Below are 16,886 nucleotides of genomic sequence, written 5' to 3'. Positions count from 1 at the left end.
TGCACCTGTGAGGATGAGGCGGGGAGGGGGTGGTGGCAGAGGAAGAGAAAGAATCCTCAAGCAGATTCCTTTGCTGCTGACCCAGGAGCCCAAGGTGGGGCTCCATTTCAGCACCCCGAGATCATGACCTGAGCTACCCAGGTGCCCCATAAAGATACTTTAGATCCTAGAGACTTGGCTGCAGTTTTTTTCCACTGTTTTCCAATACTGCACTTTTTCTCCTTTTTGTTTTTCACCCATCTTCTGTTGTCTTACTACTGTAGCCAGATTGTCTACATTCCTTCCTGCCAGGTCATCCTCTTGGGCTTCATTTTACTTGTACATCTTTCATAGCCAGCTTTAACCAGGTAGGCTAGTCTCATTGGTCTTCATTTTTTTATTCCTTTAGCTCTTAAAATATATTTTTATTACAACAGAAGTTTCATATTTTTAATTCTGTGGATTGTCCTCTTTTTTTTTTTTTAAATAGGCTCCATGCCTAACTTAGGACTTAAACTCATGAGTACCATCCTCCACTGAGCCAGCCAAGTGCCCCTAGATTGTCATCTCTGTAAGGGCAGGATCATCGTGACAGACTGAGTTCTGAAGGCAGTAATTGTGTGTATCTTGTTCACTGTTGCACCTTTAGCATCTGCCACAGTACTGTTATACATAGTTGTTTAGAAACATTTTCAACTGACTAGAGAATAGATTTATACTACTTTGGCCTTCATAAAATACATAGGATATAAATTGGTTACTCTGAATACATTTTTGGCAGATGATTTATATCCAAAAAATTTAGATTAAAAACTTGGATTAATACTGTAGTTCTCTGATTTGCTTTTGAGTATCTATAGATATAATTTATTGCTGGATCTCTCTTTGGTTTGTGGGTTACTTGTCATAGCTAACTGTACTTTTTAGAATTCTCCGTAAAATGAATCTAAGATTACAGTTTTATTTTTTAATTTTTAAATTTTTTTTATTTATGATAGTCACAACAGAGAGAGAGAGGCAGAGACATAGGCAGAGGGAGAAGCAGGCTCCATCCACCGGGAGCCCGATGTGGGATTCGATCCCGGGTCTCCAGGATCGCGCCCTGGGCCAAAGGCAGGCGCCAAACCGCTGCGCCACCCAGGGATCCCTAAGATTACAGTTTTAAATGGACTTTTGGTAGTTACATTAATTTGATAATTTGTATTTGTAAATCACTTGTCTTTTAGAGTGCTTGTCCTATTTGGTTTGATTTAATGTTGAATTATGCAGTTTGGTCTTCATGTAAGTCTTGTACAACAGAGCTAGCTATCTCATTTTTAATATTTTTAATATAGACATTTAAAAAATATTAATTTATTAGATAAGTAGTAATACCAGTGGTAGAGAGAATGAAGGAATTCATAAATGGTTCATTTATCTTAGAATTTAAGCAGTGTTTGCCTTAGTTATTCCAGTGTGAAATGCGACTGTATTTTTTTTTTAAGTGCATCACGGCTAAATATTTTTATCATATCATTCCTTTCCTCTTCCTTCCCTTAAACTTGCTCCCTCCTATGTCCCCTGTGTACCCATTCCCTGCAGCGATCCCTGCTGGCTGTGGTGGAGATTGGTGTGCTGTGAATTTCATAATCAAGGAGTCTAAGAAACCTTGGCACCTGACTACTACTTGCTTTCACCAGGAATAGGGACCTTTTGTCTGAATTTCCTGCCCTCAGGTAATACTTCTATTCCCCATCGTTCTGACTTTTCTTTCTTTTTTATAAATGCAAGCACTTATTATACCCCACATAAAGATACTTTGAGAACATTTTCTAATTCTTACTGCATTAGTCAGATACGATTTTCTTTTTCTCCTTCTTTGCCACCCCCCCCCCTTTTTTTTTACCGTACCTATAGGTTCATGCAGTTCCTCTCTTAAGGTGACTTTTCTAATATATAAGGTTTGCCAGGCAACTTAAAGTTATAACCAACTCTTTCTATTGTTAAAAGAGAGTTTTATAACTTACAGTCAGTCAGCTATTTGGAAATAGTAATTAGCATTTGATCTACTCTTTAATGGGGACGATATCTTAGTCTAATGTAATTAATGAGGTATGAAGGCTCTTTTGATAAAGAGAATGTTTTCATCACTTCTCTTATTAAAGGACTTAGGAGTTTATTTTGTATACTTAATGTTAATTACAATCTTTATCAAAGAGATTGAAGTAATTTATGAACAGCAGTGAAAACAGTATTCATTCTTGAGGAATGTAAAGGCTTGCCACCTCATTTATTACTTTCCCTTTCCCCTACCCCTTTTAAAAATTCATTATCAGGGAAAGTAATTATGTTATAAAACCAGATTCATGGAAATAGTGCTAATTTTGTTAAAGTTGGATTTAATGAAAAACCTAGAAATGTATCCTTGAATACTTCTAACGCTTGGGAAATTTATCTGCATAAATACCTTGAACCTGTTCTAAAAGTGTAGTAAGAAACTGGTAATTAAAAGATTAACCATGACTGGGGCACCTGGCTAGCTTAGTTGGTGGAACATGTGACTCTTGATCTTGGGGTTGGGAGTGCAAGCCTCACAGTAGGTGTAAAGATCACTTAAAAATAAAAGAACATCCTAAAAAACAATGATAACCATGAGCAGAATTGTGCAACTTATTACATAGGAGTAACGTGACACTTGATAAACTTACTGGCCATGTGTTAGATATGATATATATCAATTAAATATTATTTTCCATATTCTTATCTGCCTTGATTCTATACTGTCATTTGGGTATATGGATCTAAACAAAAATTGCCAAGAGAAAAGATGCCAGGCTTTAACCTTAGGTAGACCATTAGGGAAGCCTTGGGTAGACCATTAAGGAAGGTAGATCATCAAGGATTATCTCTAGGATATTGATAGTTAAGGATGTTGTTTGTAAAGGCATTCAAAGATGGTTCTGATTTTGCATATACCTCTAGTAAGTCGTCTGAGACCTTTTGCTCCTGAAGTAGAGTCATAGCTGTAATCATTTGCTTTTTTTAGATTACACTTTCTCAACATATCTTTTTTTGGCCTGGTTTGTGCTTAGCTTATTGAAGATGAGCTGTTACAATTTTATTCTTAGTTTAAACCACAGCTATCCATTTGTTTATTCAAGTCTTCTGCCAAACTTAATTCTTTTTTCCCTTTATCTTCTCATTTTTATCAATTATGATGCCTTTTTATTTAAATAACTTAATTTTTTCTTCCTTTTCCTGAACCTAGTACGCAGCAGACTTCTTGGCACAAAGTAGACATCAACAAGACTTGAATATCTCTGTTGTCATGACCCAGATTTAACTCATCATTTCTTGTGTTACTCTTGCAAATAAGTGTTTTCATTTCCTTCTGGTCTCATACTTTTTTATTTTATTCTTGGCACTGAGTAGAGAGATCTGTTCAAAATGCTAATCTTAACCATTTAATTTCTTGGTAAAAATCTTTTTTTTTAATTGAAGTATAATTGACACATAGTATCCCATTAATTCCAGGTGTACATCATAGTGATTTTTTTTTTAAAGATTGAGAGTGAGATAGAGTGAGAGAGCGAGAAAGCAAGAACATGTGCAGGGGGAGGGTTAGAAAGAGAGGGAGAAGCAGACTCCCTTGCTGAACAGGGATTTGGTTAGGGCTCAATCCCAGAACCCTGGGGTCATGACTTGAGCCAAAGGCAGATGGTTAACCGATGAAACTACTCAGGCACCCTACTTTTTTTAATAATGTTCTTTTGATAATAGCCAATCTGACTGGGGTGAGGTGTTATCTCTATGTGCTTTTTTTTTTTTTTTAAAGATTTTATTTGTTTATTTGAGTAGAGAGAGCAAGTGAGAGAGAGGGAGGGAGAGAGCGAGCGAGAGAGCATATGAGTGAGTGTGCACTAGCATGATCAATGGGGAGGGGCAAAAGGAGAGGAAGAAGCAGTCTCTCCACGGAGCAGGGAGCCCAATGCTGGACTCAATCCCAGGACCCTGATCATGACCTGAGCCTGAAAACAGATGCTTAACAGACTGAGCCACCCAGGTGCCCCCTCATTGTGCTTTTGATTTGCATTTCTCTGATGATAGTGATGTTGAGCATCTTTTCATATGTCTACTGGCCATCTGTATGTCTTCCTTGGGGAAATGTTTATTTGGATCCTCTCATTTTTAAGTAGGATTTTTTTTAATACATTAAGTTGTATAAGTTCATCATATATTTTGGATATTTACCTCTTATAAGATGTATGATTTGTAAATATCTTCTTTCAATCAGTTAGGTTGCTTTTTCATTTTGTTGATGGTTTCTTTTGTAGAAAAGCTTGTAGTTTGATGTAATGCCATTTATTTATTTTAGCTTTTTGTTACCCTTGCCTGAGAAGACTGGTAAAAAAAAAAACACACACACACACACGCACACACACGGCTAAGACCAATGTCAAGAGCTTATTATTATTTTTTTTTTGAGTTTCATGGTTTCTGACTTCACATTCAAGTCCTTAATTCATTTTGAGTTTTTTTTTTTATTTGGTATAAGATAGTGATTCATTTTTTACATGTGGCTGTTTAGTTTTCCTACCACCATTTATTGAAGAGACTTTTTTTCCCCATTGTATATTCTTGCCTTGTTACATATATTAATTGAACGTATATGTGTGGGTTTATTTATGGGCTCTTTATATTCTATATATATATATATATATATACATTTTTTTTTTAAAGATTTTATTTATTTATGATAGACATAGAGAGGCAGGCTCCATGCCGGGAGCCCAGCGTGGGACTCGATCTCGATCCTGGGTCTCCAGAATCATGCCCTGGGCCAAAGGCAGACGCTAAACTGCTGAGCCACCCAGGGATCCCCTCTATTGATATATTTGACTTAAGTTTTTATGCCAATACCATACTGTTTTGATTACTAACAGCTTTGTAGGATTTGAAATTAGGAAGCATGATAACTTCCAGCTTTGTTTTTTCTCTAGATTGCTTTTGCTTTTCAGGGTCTTTTCATGGATCCATGCAAGTTTTGGGATTCTTTGTTTTAGTTTTGTGAAACATGCCATTGGTGTTTTGAAGAGGATTGCATTGAATCTGTAGATTGTTTTGGGTAGTATATAGTTAATATTTTAACAGTATTCTTTCATTCCATGAGCACAGAGTATCTTTCCATTTATTTGTGCTGTCTTCAGTTTCTTTCATCAGTGTCTTACAGAGTATATGGGTCTTTCACTCCCTGGTCAAATTTATTCCTAGATATTTTATTCTTTTTGATGCAGTTGTAAGTGGAATTATTTTCTTAATTTCTTTCTGGTAACTTATTATTAGTTATTCCTATTTCTGTAAACTTTGTATCCTGCAACTTTACTGAATTTGTTAGTTCTTACTAGTAGTTTTTTGGTGGAGTCTTAGAGTTTTCTATATGTTATATCTGCAAATTGACAATTTTATTTCTTCCTTTCCAATTTGGATTCCTTTTATTTCTTCTTGCCTAACTGCTCTGGCTAGGACTTCTAATACTATGTTGAATTAAAATGGTGAGGGTGAGCATCCTTGTCTTGCTGCTGATCTTAGAGGAAAATCCTTCGGCTTTTCACTGTTGAGTATGATGTTAGCTGTGAATTTGTTGTAGGGCCTTTATTATGTTGAGGGGTACATTTCTTCAATACCCACTTAGTTCAGAATTTTTACCGTAAATAGATGCTGAATTTGTCAAATGCTTTTTCTGCATCTATTGAGATGACCATATGATTTTTATCCTTTGTTTTGTTAATGTGGTGTATCATGTAAAGATTGGTAAAAAGGGGCAGCCCCGGTGGTCCAGCGGTTTGGCGCTGCCTTCAGCCCAGGGCATGATCCTGGAGACCCGGGATCGAGTCCCACATTGGGCTCTCTGCACGGAGCCTGCTTTTCCCTCTGCCTGTGTCTCTGCCTCTCTCTCTGTCTGTCATGAATAAATAAATAAAATCTTAAAAAAATTTTGGTAAAAAGTTCTTAATGGCTCATGACAAGCTTTTTTAAAAAAAATAGATTTTTTTAACAGTACAATTTTTGGGGGGCACCTGAGTGGCTCAATGGTTGAGCGTCTGACTTTGGCTCAGGTTGTGATCCCTGGGTCCTGGGATCGAACCTGCATCAGGCTCCCCTTAGGGAGCCTGCTTCTCCCTCTGCCTATGTCTCTGCTTCTTTGTATCTCTCATGAATAAATAAATAAAATCTTAAAAAAAAAATGACTTTTTGTACCAAGAAATACTAAAATAGAACTTAATTGCATAAGATAAGGTAAAAGTAGGGCTCTTTGTTAATGGAACAAAGACCAGGCTATGCTCATAAATTATCTTTTAGTAGTTTAGTTGAATCAGTAATTAGGGAGATCAGTTATTAGATCTTTTCCCTTTTTATTTCTTTGCCCGGCTATGTTGAATCATGAGTAATCTTCTTAGAAGCACTGTGGGAACAATCCTTATGTGTAGGATGCAGGAGTCCTTCATGATCTGGTTTCAGACCATCTTTCAAAGGCATACCATTTCTTTACAAACTACCCCATGCCATATGCTTCATCTGCGACTCCTGTATGTGATCCTGTAGTCTTGAACATGCTGTTGCTGTGCCTAAAATGCGCTCCTCTCTCCTATTCACTGAGCAGAAACTTAATCTTGAAAAATAGCTCGTTTGGCCTCCGTGAAGCTTTCCCAAAAGAGTATTTTTAAAAATTATCACTACTTCTCCTGTACCTCTGTCTTATCCTGTTTTTATTTTTACTGCAGTATTTGTCCCATAGTGCTTGGCACATAGTGAAACTATAATGTACTGTCACGATTTCTGTGCTTGTCTCTGATAATAAACTGTGAGCTGTTTGAAAGCAGTAATTATGTCTTACTTTGTCTAAGTTACCCGAGAGCCTAATCATTGCTCAGTTTTTGCCATAAAGGATGCCTGCACATGTATTTGTGTCAGATCTTCCAGTGTTTTAACAAAATTAGGAAATCCAGAGTTTTTTTTCTATTCCCAATTTCATTTATTTTTTTTACAAGTTCAATATTTTTAATTTAAACTCAATTAATTAACATATAGTATATTATTAGCTTCAAAGGTAGAGGTCAGTGATTCATCAGTTGCGTATAACACCCAGGGCTCGTTACATCATGTGCCCTCCTTCATGCCCATCACCCAGTTATCCCATCCCCCCACTCCCCTCCAGTGGCCCTCAGTTTGGTTCCAATGATTTACAGTCTCTTATGGTTTGTCTTCCTCTCTGATTTTGTCTTATTTATTTTCCTTCCCTTCCCCTATGATTCTGTTTTGTTTCTTAAATTCCATTTATGAGTGAGATCATACGATAATTTACTTTCTCTGATTGACTTCTTTCACTTACCGACTTCACCATATCCATGTTGTTGCAAATGGCAGGATGTCTTATACTACATCCTCTTCATTTATCTGTTGATGGACATTTGAACTCCTTCCATAATTTGGCTACTGTGAACAGTGCTGCTGTAAACAGGGGGTTCAGGTGTCCTTTTGGATCACTACATTTGTATATTTGGGGTAAATCCCTAGTAGTGCAACTGCTGGGTCATAGGGTAGCTCTATTTTCTATTTTATGAGGAACCTTCAAACTGTTTTCCAGAGTGGTTCCACTAGCTTGCATTTCGCCAACAGTGTTAAGAGTGTTCCCCTTTATCTGCATCCTCGCCAACAGGTCATTTGCTGACTTGTCAATTTTAGCCATTCTGACTGGTGTGAGGTAGTATCTCGTTGTGGTTTTGTATTTCTCTGATGCCAAGTGATGTTCATGTCTTCTGCCCGTTTCTTAATTGATTATTTATTCTTTGGGTGTTGAGTTTGAGAAGTTCTTTTTTTTTTTTTTTTTAAGATTTTATTTATTTATTCATGAGAGACACAGAGAGAGAGACACAGGCAGAGGGAGAGGCAGGCTCCCTGCAGGGAGCCCGATGGGGACTTAATCCTAGGACTCCAGGATCACACCCTGAGCCAAAGGCAGATGTTGAACCTCTGAGCCACCCAGGTGTCCCTGAGAAGTTCTTTATAGATGTTGGATACTAGCCCTTTATCTGATAAGACATTTTCAAATATCTTCTCCCATTCTGTAGGTGGTTTTTGGTTTTCTTGACTCTTTGCCGTACAAAAGCTTTTTATCTCGATGAAGTCCCAGTAGTTCATTCTTGCCTTTGTTTCTCTTGCCTTTGGAGACGTGTGTAATAGGAAGTTTGCCCCAGCAAAGGTCATAGAGGTTGCTGCCTGTGTTCTCCTCTGGATTTTGGTGGATTCCTGTCTCACTTTTAGGTCTTTTATCCATTTGAGTCTATTTTTGTGTATGGTATGAGGAAGTGGTCCAGTGTCATTCTCCTGCATGTGGCTGTCCTGTTTTCCCAACACAATTGTTGAAGAGACTGTCTTTTTTCCATTGGATAGTCTTTCCTGCTTTGTTGAGATTAGTTGACCATAGAGTTGAGGGTCCACTTCTGGGTTCTCTGTTCTGTTCCATTGATCTATGTGTCTGATTTTGTGCCAGTACCTTACTGTCTTGATGATTACAGCTTTGTAAGAGAGCTTGAATCCAGAGTTGTGATGCCACCAGCTTTGGTTTTCTTTGTTTTATTTTATTTTATTTTTAAAAAGATTTTATTGATTTGCTCATGAGAGACAGAGAGAGAGAGAGAGACAGAGACATAGGAGGAGGGAGAAGCAGGCTCCCTCCAGGGAGCCTGATATGGGACTCAATCCCGGATCCCGGGATCATGCCCTGAGCCGAAGGCAGATGCTCAACCACCCAGGCATCCCTGTTTTTTTTGTTTTGTTTTTTTCCTTTCATCCCTGGTTTTCTTTTTCAACATTCCTTTGGGTATTTGGGGTCTTTTCTGGTTCTATACAAATTTTAGTATTATTTGTTCCAGCTCTGTGAAAAAAGTTGATGGTATTTTGATAGGGATTGTATGGAATATGTAGATTACTCTAGGTAGCATAGACATTTTAACAAGATTTGTTTTTCTAATCCATGAGTATGGAATGTTTTTCCCTTTCTTTGTGTCTGCCTCAATTTCTTTTGTGGGGATTCTGTAGTTTTCAGAGTACAGATCCTTTGCCTTTCTGGTTAGGTTTATTCGTAGGTATCTTACGGTTTTTGGTGCAATTGTAGATGGGATCGACTCCTTAATTTCCCTTTCTTCTGTCTCATTGTTAGTGTATAGAAATGCAGTTGATTTCTGTGCATTGATTTTATATCCTTCCATGTTGCTGAATTCCTGTATGAGTCTGGCAATTTTAGGCTGGAGTCTTTTGGATCTTCCGTATAAAATATGTCATCTTTGAAGAGTGAGAGTTTGACTTCTTTGCCAGTTTGAATGCCTTTTCTTTTTGTTGTCTGATTGCTGAGGCTAGGACTTCTAGTTCTGTATTGAACATTAGCGGTGAGAGTGGACATCTCTGTCGTGTTCCTGATCTTAGGGGACAGGCTTTCAGTTTTTCCCCCATTGAGGATGATGATATTTGCTGTGTGCTTTTCATATATGGCTTTTATAATACTGAGGTATGTTCCCTCTATTCCTACATTGTGAAGAGTTTTAGTCAAGAAAGAATGCTGTACTTCATCAAATGCCTTTTCTGCATTTATTGAGAGGATCATATGGTTCTTGTCCTTTCTTTTATTAATGTAATATATCACATTGATTTATATGCAGAGGTTGAACCTCCCTTGCAGCCCAGAATGAGTCCTACTTGGTCAGGAAACTGGTCAGTCCTACTTGGTGAATAAGGAAACTGAGATTTTAATACAAGGTCTACCTTGTTAGCCACTCATTCAGATTTTTAAAAACTGTTCAGACAGACAAAATGTGTTTGTGGATAAAACATAGCTTACAGGCTGCCCATTTATAACCTCTTCCATTCTTTAAAAGTTTTCAATTCTTTAAATGTGAAAAACTGGCTAGACAAGATTGGGTGGTTTCCTTTACATATATATAATAAAAGTAACCAAGCCAAACAAACTCTGTAAATTGAGAATACTAAAAAAAATTATTAAGAGTATAACTTGATTCTTCTTCCATTAACACCATAGTTTTCCTTAAAGAAAATAACATTTATGTCTTAAATATTTAATAAGCCTGAAATGGACATTGAAAGCTCCTTGAAGGTAAAAATTGCCATATACTCCTATAATGCCTAGGAAATGTTCATTAAATATTGTTGAGTTGAAAATCAATCAGTATGACAATGAAATGGTAATTGATCTTGAAATACATTTTAAGTTTAAATTGTACAAATTTGATTGTAGGCTGGATTCTGTCTTGATAAGACCTTAGCGGTCGACTTAAACCCTTTTGGGCTTTACGTTTTATACAATAAAATGAAGGCTTTGGATTAGAAGAATATTCCAGGTGCTAAAATTCTAAAATTATTTGATATTTTTTGATAGTATGAAGGCTGCTTATGGATCTACCTGGCTTTTTTATTTTTATTTATTTCTTAAAGATTTTATTTATTTATTCATGAGAGACAGAGAGGCAGAGGGAGAAGCAGGCTCCCCACAGGGAGCCTGATGCAAGACTTGATCCCAGGACCCCGGTATCATGCCCTAAGCCAAAGGCAGATGCTCAACCACTGAGCTACCCAGGTGTCCCTATTTATTTTAATTTTTAAAAAGATTTTATTTATTTATTTGAGAGAGAGAGTATGATTGGGGGAAGGGGTAGAAGGAGAAGAAGGAGCTGACTCCTCACTGACCAGGGAGCCCAAGGTGGGGCTTGATCCCAGGACCCCGGGATCATGACCTGAGCCAATGGCAGACACTTAACTGACTGAGCCACCCAGATGCACCTATTTATTTATTTATTTTAAGATTTATTTATTTACTTTTCGAAAGAGAACAAGTGGGAGAGGCAAAGGGAGAGGGAGGGAGAATCCCAAGCAGACAACATGCTGAGTGTGGAGCCCTATGTGTAGCTTGATCCCAGAACCCTGAGATCATGACCTGAGCCAAAACCACAAGTCAGATGCCTAACCGACTGAGCCACCCAAGCACCCCTATCTTTTTCTCATTGATTTGCTTTTTGAAAATCCCCTTACTATAAATTCAGTTCATTTTCAGGGCTCTGTTTTGTCCCATTGTTCATGGGTCTGTCATTATGCCCATCTCAAACCATCTTGAATACTAAAGTGGTTTTTTGTTTGTTTGTTTTTTATATATAAGCTCTATGCCCAATGTGGGGCTTGAACTCATGACCCCAAGATCAAGTTTCTTGCTCTACCTACTGAGCCAGCCATGTGCCCCACTGTAGCTTTTTAAGAAGTCTTGAAATTGGTAGTATAAGGCCTCCAAGTATCTTCATCTTTTTCAAAGTTAGTTTGATATTCTATATCTTGTATATTTATATAAGTTTCTGAATCAACCTGTTGTTTCTACCAAAAAGCTTGCTTGGTATTTGCTTGGGACCTATAAATCTTTTTGAAGAGAACTGACATCTTAAAATATTGAGTCTTCTGATCTATGTATGTGTTTTTTTATTTATGTCTTTTAAATTTTCATCAACATTTAATAATTTTCAGTATATAGGGCTTATATACCTTTTGTCAGATTTATCCCTAAAAATTTCATACTTGCCATGCTAGTGTAAATGGTGCTTCCAAATTGTCAGTTCCTATTGTTGCTAGGATATGGAAACAATTGATATTTTTATTCCAGTAACTTTTTAAAATGAAATTTGCACACAACAAAATGAATAAACCTTCCTATGCAACTCAAATGAGTTTTTAAAAGAATATATTTATTTTGAAGTACTTTATTTATTTTTAAAGATTTTATTTATTTATTCATGAGAGACAGACAGACAGAGAGAGAGAGAGAGGCAGAGACAGGCAGAGGGAGAAGCAGGCTCCATGCAGGGAGGGACTCGATCCCGGGTCTCCAGGATCACTCCCTGGGCTGAAGTCAGAGCTAAACCACTGAGCCACCCGGGCTGCCCTACTTTGAGATTATAGAAAAGCAATAAGTATAGTACAAAGAGTGTTCATATACCTCATATCCCAACTCCCCTGTTTGTGTGCGTGTGTGTGTGATTTTCTTAATTGTAGATATTTTGATTTTGGTAGAGGGATTACCATGTAATGCAATAAAATCTGCCTTTTTATTTCTATGCTCAAAGTCTCCTTAAAAATATTTTTCTGTGGAAAAAGATGATAGGCTCTGGATTTCATGTTTGCATGTACTCTCCAAAAATTAATGCCAGATTGACAGGTTTGTAAAAATTTACTCTAGGTAGCAGTTTCAAGACAGCCATGTATCCCCCTGAACAATGCTCTCTGGTAAGTTACTAATAACAAAAATCTGCAAATAAGAAATTCTGAAAAATTTTATGAATCAAGAAATAATATTGCCTGAGAGACCTGAACCAAAGATTTTTATTAGGCTTCTCATAGTCTTAATAAGAATTTACTCCTGTGTTATGCTTTTGGATATGTGCTCTCAAAACAGTTTTCATGAATCATTAAAGCTTTTCATTTACTCCTTTGAAATAAAGTATGCATGACAGATTTTCTGTGGTTGAGAAAAATAGATTTTAAAAATTAGCTATTTATGGATTATTTTTTAAAAATGAAAAGGACAAGAGTTCATCCATTTTACTATTAATATGTTTCAGAGCATATGTCACAATCAGAAACCAATATTTATAAATTAACTATTGCCTATACTTTATTTGAATTTCCTTAGTTTTTTATCTAATGTCCTTTTCAGATCCAGGATCTCATTGTGATTATCACATAGTCATCATTTTGTTTTAGACTCCTCCTGACTGTGACAGTTTCTCAGACTTCTTTTTGATGTTCTTGAGAGTTTTCAGTAGTATTGGTTATTTTGTTCAGTGTCTCAGTCAGTGTGTAATGTTTTTCTAATGATTAGAATGATTCATGGGTTTTTGACAAGAAGGCCACAGAGGTATAGAATGCCATTTTTATTATGTCATATCAAAGCTATATACTATCAACATGTCTTATTGTTGATGTTGGCCTTTGTTTAAGCTATTCTTTTGACCACTTTCATGCTATATACTTTGGAAAGAAAAGCAGCCAAACACAAAAGGAATGAGGGATTGTGTTTCACTTCCCTGAGGTTTGAATAGAGAAAACATAAGTTATTTGGAAATTTTCTGTATGGGAGATTTCTCTCTTCTCCAATTATTTATTCAATCATGTATTTATATCTATGCAGACTCATGTATATTTATTTTGTATTTTGAGTTATAATCTAATAATTTATTTTGTTGCCCAAATTGTTCCAGCTTTAGCCATTGGGAGTGCTTTCATTTGGTTCCTGTGTCCCTTCAATTGATCTTATTTTTTGTATTATTCCTATATCCTATAACCTTGCTAAACTCATATATTAGTTCTGGTAAGTTTTTAAAAGGCTTCTGTATGGTTTTCTATACAGATGATCATGTAGTCTAGGAAAAAAGGCAGTTTTACTTCTTTTCTAAACAGAATGTCTTATTTTTTTCTTACCTTGTTGTGTTGGCTAAAACCTCCAATACAATGCTGAATAGAAGTAGTAAGAACAAATATCCTTACTAAGAGACAAATGACAAATGAGACAAAGAGACAAATGTCTCTGTCTTAGGGACAAACAATGTTTGTTAAACCAATCTTCATACTTGGTCACAGTGTACTTCTTAAATATTTTTTGTTAAACTGTGAGTTACAGCTTACCTTGTGAAATCTGTGGATAGGTTGTAATTGTATTTTATTTTGTCTTTTAATGATTTATTTGAGAGAGAGAGTGTGTGTGCACATGTGCACATGTTGAAGGGTGGGCGGTGAGAGGGGAAGGACAGAGGGAAAGAGAGCCTGATGTAGGCCTCAGTTTCACAACCCTGAGATCATGGCCTGAGCCAAAATCAAGAGTTGGCTGCTCAACTGACTGAGCCACCCAGACTCCCTGTGGTCACTATTTTAAAAGAACGAAATAGAAAATATCAGACTATATTAAACTATTGTTCTGTGAAATTTTCATCTTGTGTTTGTGTGTCTGTATGTAACAGACTGTAACATAAAGTGTATTTCTTGACCTAGCTCATATCAACATTTAAAAAAATAACTAGTTCACTTTTTGACCCTGAAGATAATATAATAGGTAGTGCAAGAAAGCAAGTAGCCCAAAGAGGAGAGTGCCAGATTCAGAGATACACCCGGGGTGAAAAAATGGGGTTAGACAATGGAGAAAATGAGGAAATATGTGTTTCTTTAGAAAAGCCTAATCTGTAGGGGTGCCTGGTTGGCTCAGTGGTTGAGCGTCTGCCTTGGGCTCAGGTCGTGATCTGGGGTCCTAGGATTGAGTCCCGCATCAGATACCCCACAGGAGCCTGCTTCTCCCTCTGCCTATGTCTGCCTCTCTTTCTGTGTCTCTTATTAATTAATAAATAAAATCTTTAAAAAAAGCGCCCCATCTTTTTTTTAGTTTTTGTTTTTTTCCCACTAAGATTTATTTATTTATTTATTTGACAGAGAGAACAAGTGGGAGGGGCAGAGGGAGAGAGAATCTGAAACAGACTCCATGCTGAGTGTAGAGCCTGATAGGGGGCTTAGTCCCAGACCCCGAGATCATGACCTGAGCTGAAATCAAGAGTCAGATGCTTAGCCAACTGAGCCACCTAGGTGCCCCGTTTCTTAGTTCTGAGTGGAGTGATCTTTATGTCAACATGATGAAACTGATGAACAATGAAAGGATGTAATTAGTTGCAGATTAATAACTTAATGTTCCTAGCCAAAGGATTTGGTAGTCTTTCAGATTTGGGGAATTCTCTCCAGAAACTTCCTTTCTTATATGACAGCCTCAGGAAGAAAAATCTACGTTTAACTGGGGTTCCTGAGGGCACCGAAAGGAACAGAGGTCCAGAATATGTATTTGAACAAATCATAGCTGAAAACTTTCCTAATCTGGGAAGGGAAACAGGCATTCAGATCCAGGAAATAGAGAGATCCCCCCCTAAAATCAATAAAAACCACTCAACACCTTGACATTTAATAGTGAAGCTTGCAAATTCCAAAGATAAAGAGAAGATCCTTAAAGCAGCAAGAGACAAGAAATCTCTAACTTTTATGGGAAGGAGTATTAGGGTAACAGCAGACCTCTCCACAGAGACCCGGCAGGCCAGAAAGGGCTGGCAGGATATATTCAGGGTCCTAAATGAGAAGAACATGCAGCCAAGAATACTTTATCCAGCAAGGCTCTCATTCAGAATAGAAGGAGAGATAAAGAGCTTCCAAGACAGGCAGAAACTGAAAGAATATGTGACCACCAAACCAGTTCTCCAAGAAATATTAAGGGGGACTCTGTAGAAGAAGGAGGAAGTCCAATGGAACAATCCACAAAAACAGGGACTGAATAGGTATTGTGATGACATTAAATTCATATCTTTCAATAGTAACTCTGAACATGAATGGGCTTAATGACCCCATCAAAAGGCGCAGGGTTTCAGACTGGATAAAAAAGCAAGACCCATCTATTTGCTGTCTACAAGAGACTCATTTTAGACAGAAGGACACCTACAGCCTGAAAATAAAAGGTTGGAGAACCATGTACCATTCAAATGGTCCTCAAAAGAAAGCAGGGGTAACCATCCTTATATCGGATAAGCTAAAGTTTATCCCGAAGACTGTAGTGAGAGATGAAGAGGGACACTATCTCATACTTAAAGGATCTATCCAACAAGAGGACTTAACAGTCATCAATATATATGCCCCGAATGTGGGAGCTGCCAAATATATCAATTAATAACCAAAGTTAAGACATACTTAGATAATAATACACTTGGTGACTTCAATGTAGCACTTTCTACAATCAATAGGTCTTCTAAGCACAACATTTCCAGAGAAACAAGAGCTTTAAATGATACACTGAACCAGATGGATTTCACAGATATTTACAGAACTTTACATCCAAAGGCAACTGAATACACATTCTTCTCAAGTGCACATGGAACTTTCTCCAGAATAGACCACATACTGGGTCACAAATCAGGTCTTAACTGATACCAAAAAATTGGGATTGTCCCCTGCATATTTTCAGACCATAATGCTTTGAAATTAGAACTAAATCACAAGAAGAAGTTTGGAAGGATTTCAAACACGTGGAGGTTAAGGACCATCCTACTAAAAGATGAAAGGGTCAACCAGGAAATTGAGAAGAATTAAAAAGATTCATGGAAACTAATGAAAATGAAGATACAACCATTCAAAATCTTTGGGATACAGCAAAAGCAGTCCTGAGGGGGAAATACATCGCAATACAAGCATCCATCCCAAAACTGGAAAGAACTCAAATACAAAAGCTAACCCTGCACCTAAAGGAGCTGGAGAAAAACAGCAAATAGATCTTATATGACTTTAATATGTGGTCTCAGGGGGGCAGCCTGGGTGGCTCAGCGGTTTAGCGCCACCTTCAGCCCAGGGCGTGATCCTGGAGTCCTGGGATCAAATCCCACATAGGGTTCCCTGCATGGAGCCTTCTTCTCCCTCTGCCTGCCTCTGCCTCTCTCTCTCTCTCTGTGTTTTTCATGAATAAATAAATAAAATCTTTAAAAAAAAAATGTGGTCTTAGGGTACTTTGTTCTCTTCTAGAAATACTGTTTTGAATAAAATCAAGCTAAAGCTATTAAATTTGCTTAAAGATAATTGGTTCGTGTAATATCTCTTCATGTACAGGGAGATTTAATCCTACGGATTAAATACGAGCTAGTGATTTCAATTAGCATTTCATAGTTTTTTTTTTAATTTTTATTTATTTATGATAGTCAGAGAGAGAGAGAGGCAGAGACATAGGCAGAGGGAGAAGCAGGTTCCATGCACCGGGAGCCTGATGTGGGATTCGATCCCGGGTCTCCAGGATCGCGCCCTGGGCCAAA

General features: G+C 37.3%; 1 protein-coding gene across 3 annotated transcripts in view; it reads left to right on the top strand.

Moving 5' to 3' along the window:
- Positions 1-16,886, top strand: part of BLTP3B (bridge-like lipid transfer protein family member 3B) — a 96,046-nt gene that overhangs the window by 10,401 nt on the left and 68,759 nt on the right. The window contains exon 2 of one of the 3 annotated variants that reach the window (XM_077845956.1): positions 1,561-1,694. The exons of the other annotated variants lie outside the window; for them this stretch is intronic. The gene's annotated coding sequence lies outside the window, so the exon portion shown is untranslated. The remainder of the gene's footprint in view (positions 1-1,560; positions 1,695-16,886) is intronic. 3 annotated transcript variants of the gene reach the window in all.

This window comes from Canis aureus, chromosome 13 (assembly GCF_053574225.1).
Source record: "Canis aureus isolate CA01 chromosome 13, VMU_Caureus_v.1.0, whole genome shotgun sequence".
NCBI classification, from domain to species: Eukaryota; Metazoa; Chordata; class Mammalia; order Carnivora; family Canidae; genus Canis; species Canis aureus.
The sequence above is the reverse complement of the archived record's forward strand: the minus strand, read 5'-3'. Positions and strand labels throughout refer to the sequence as shown.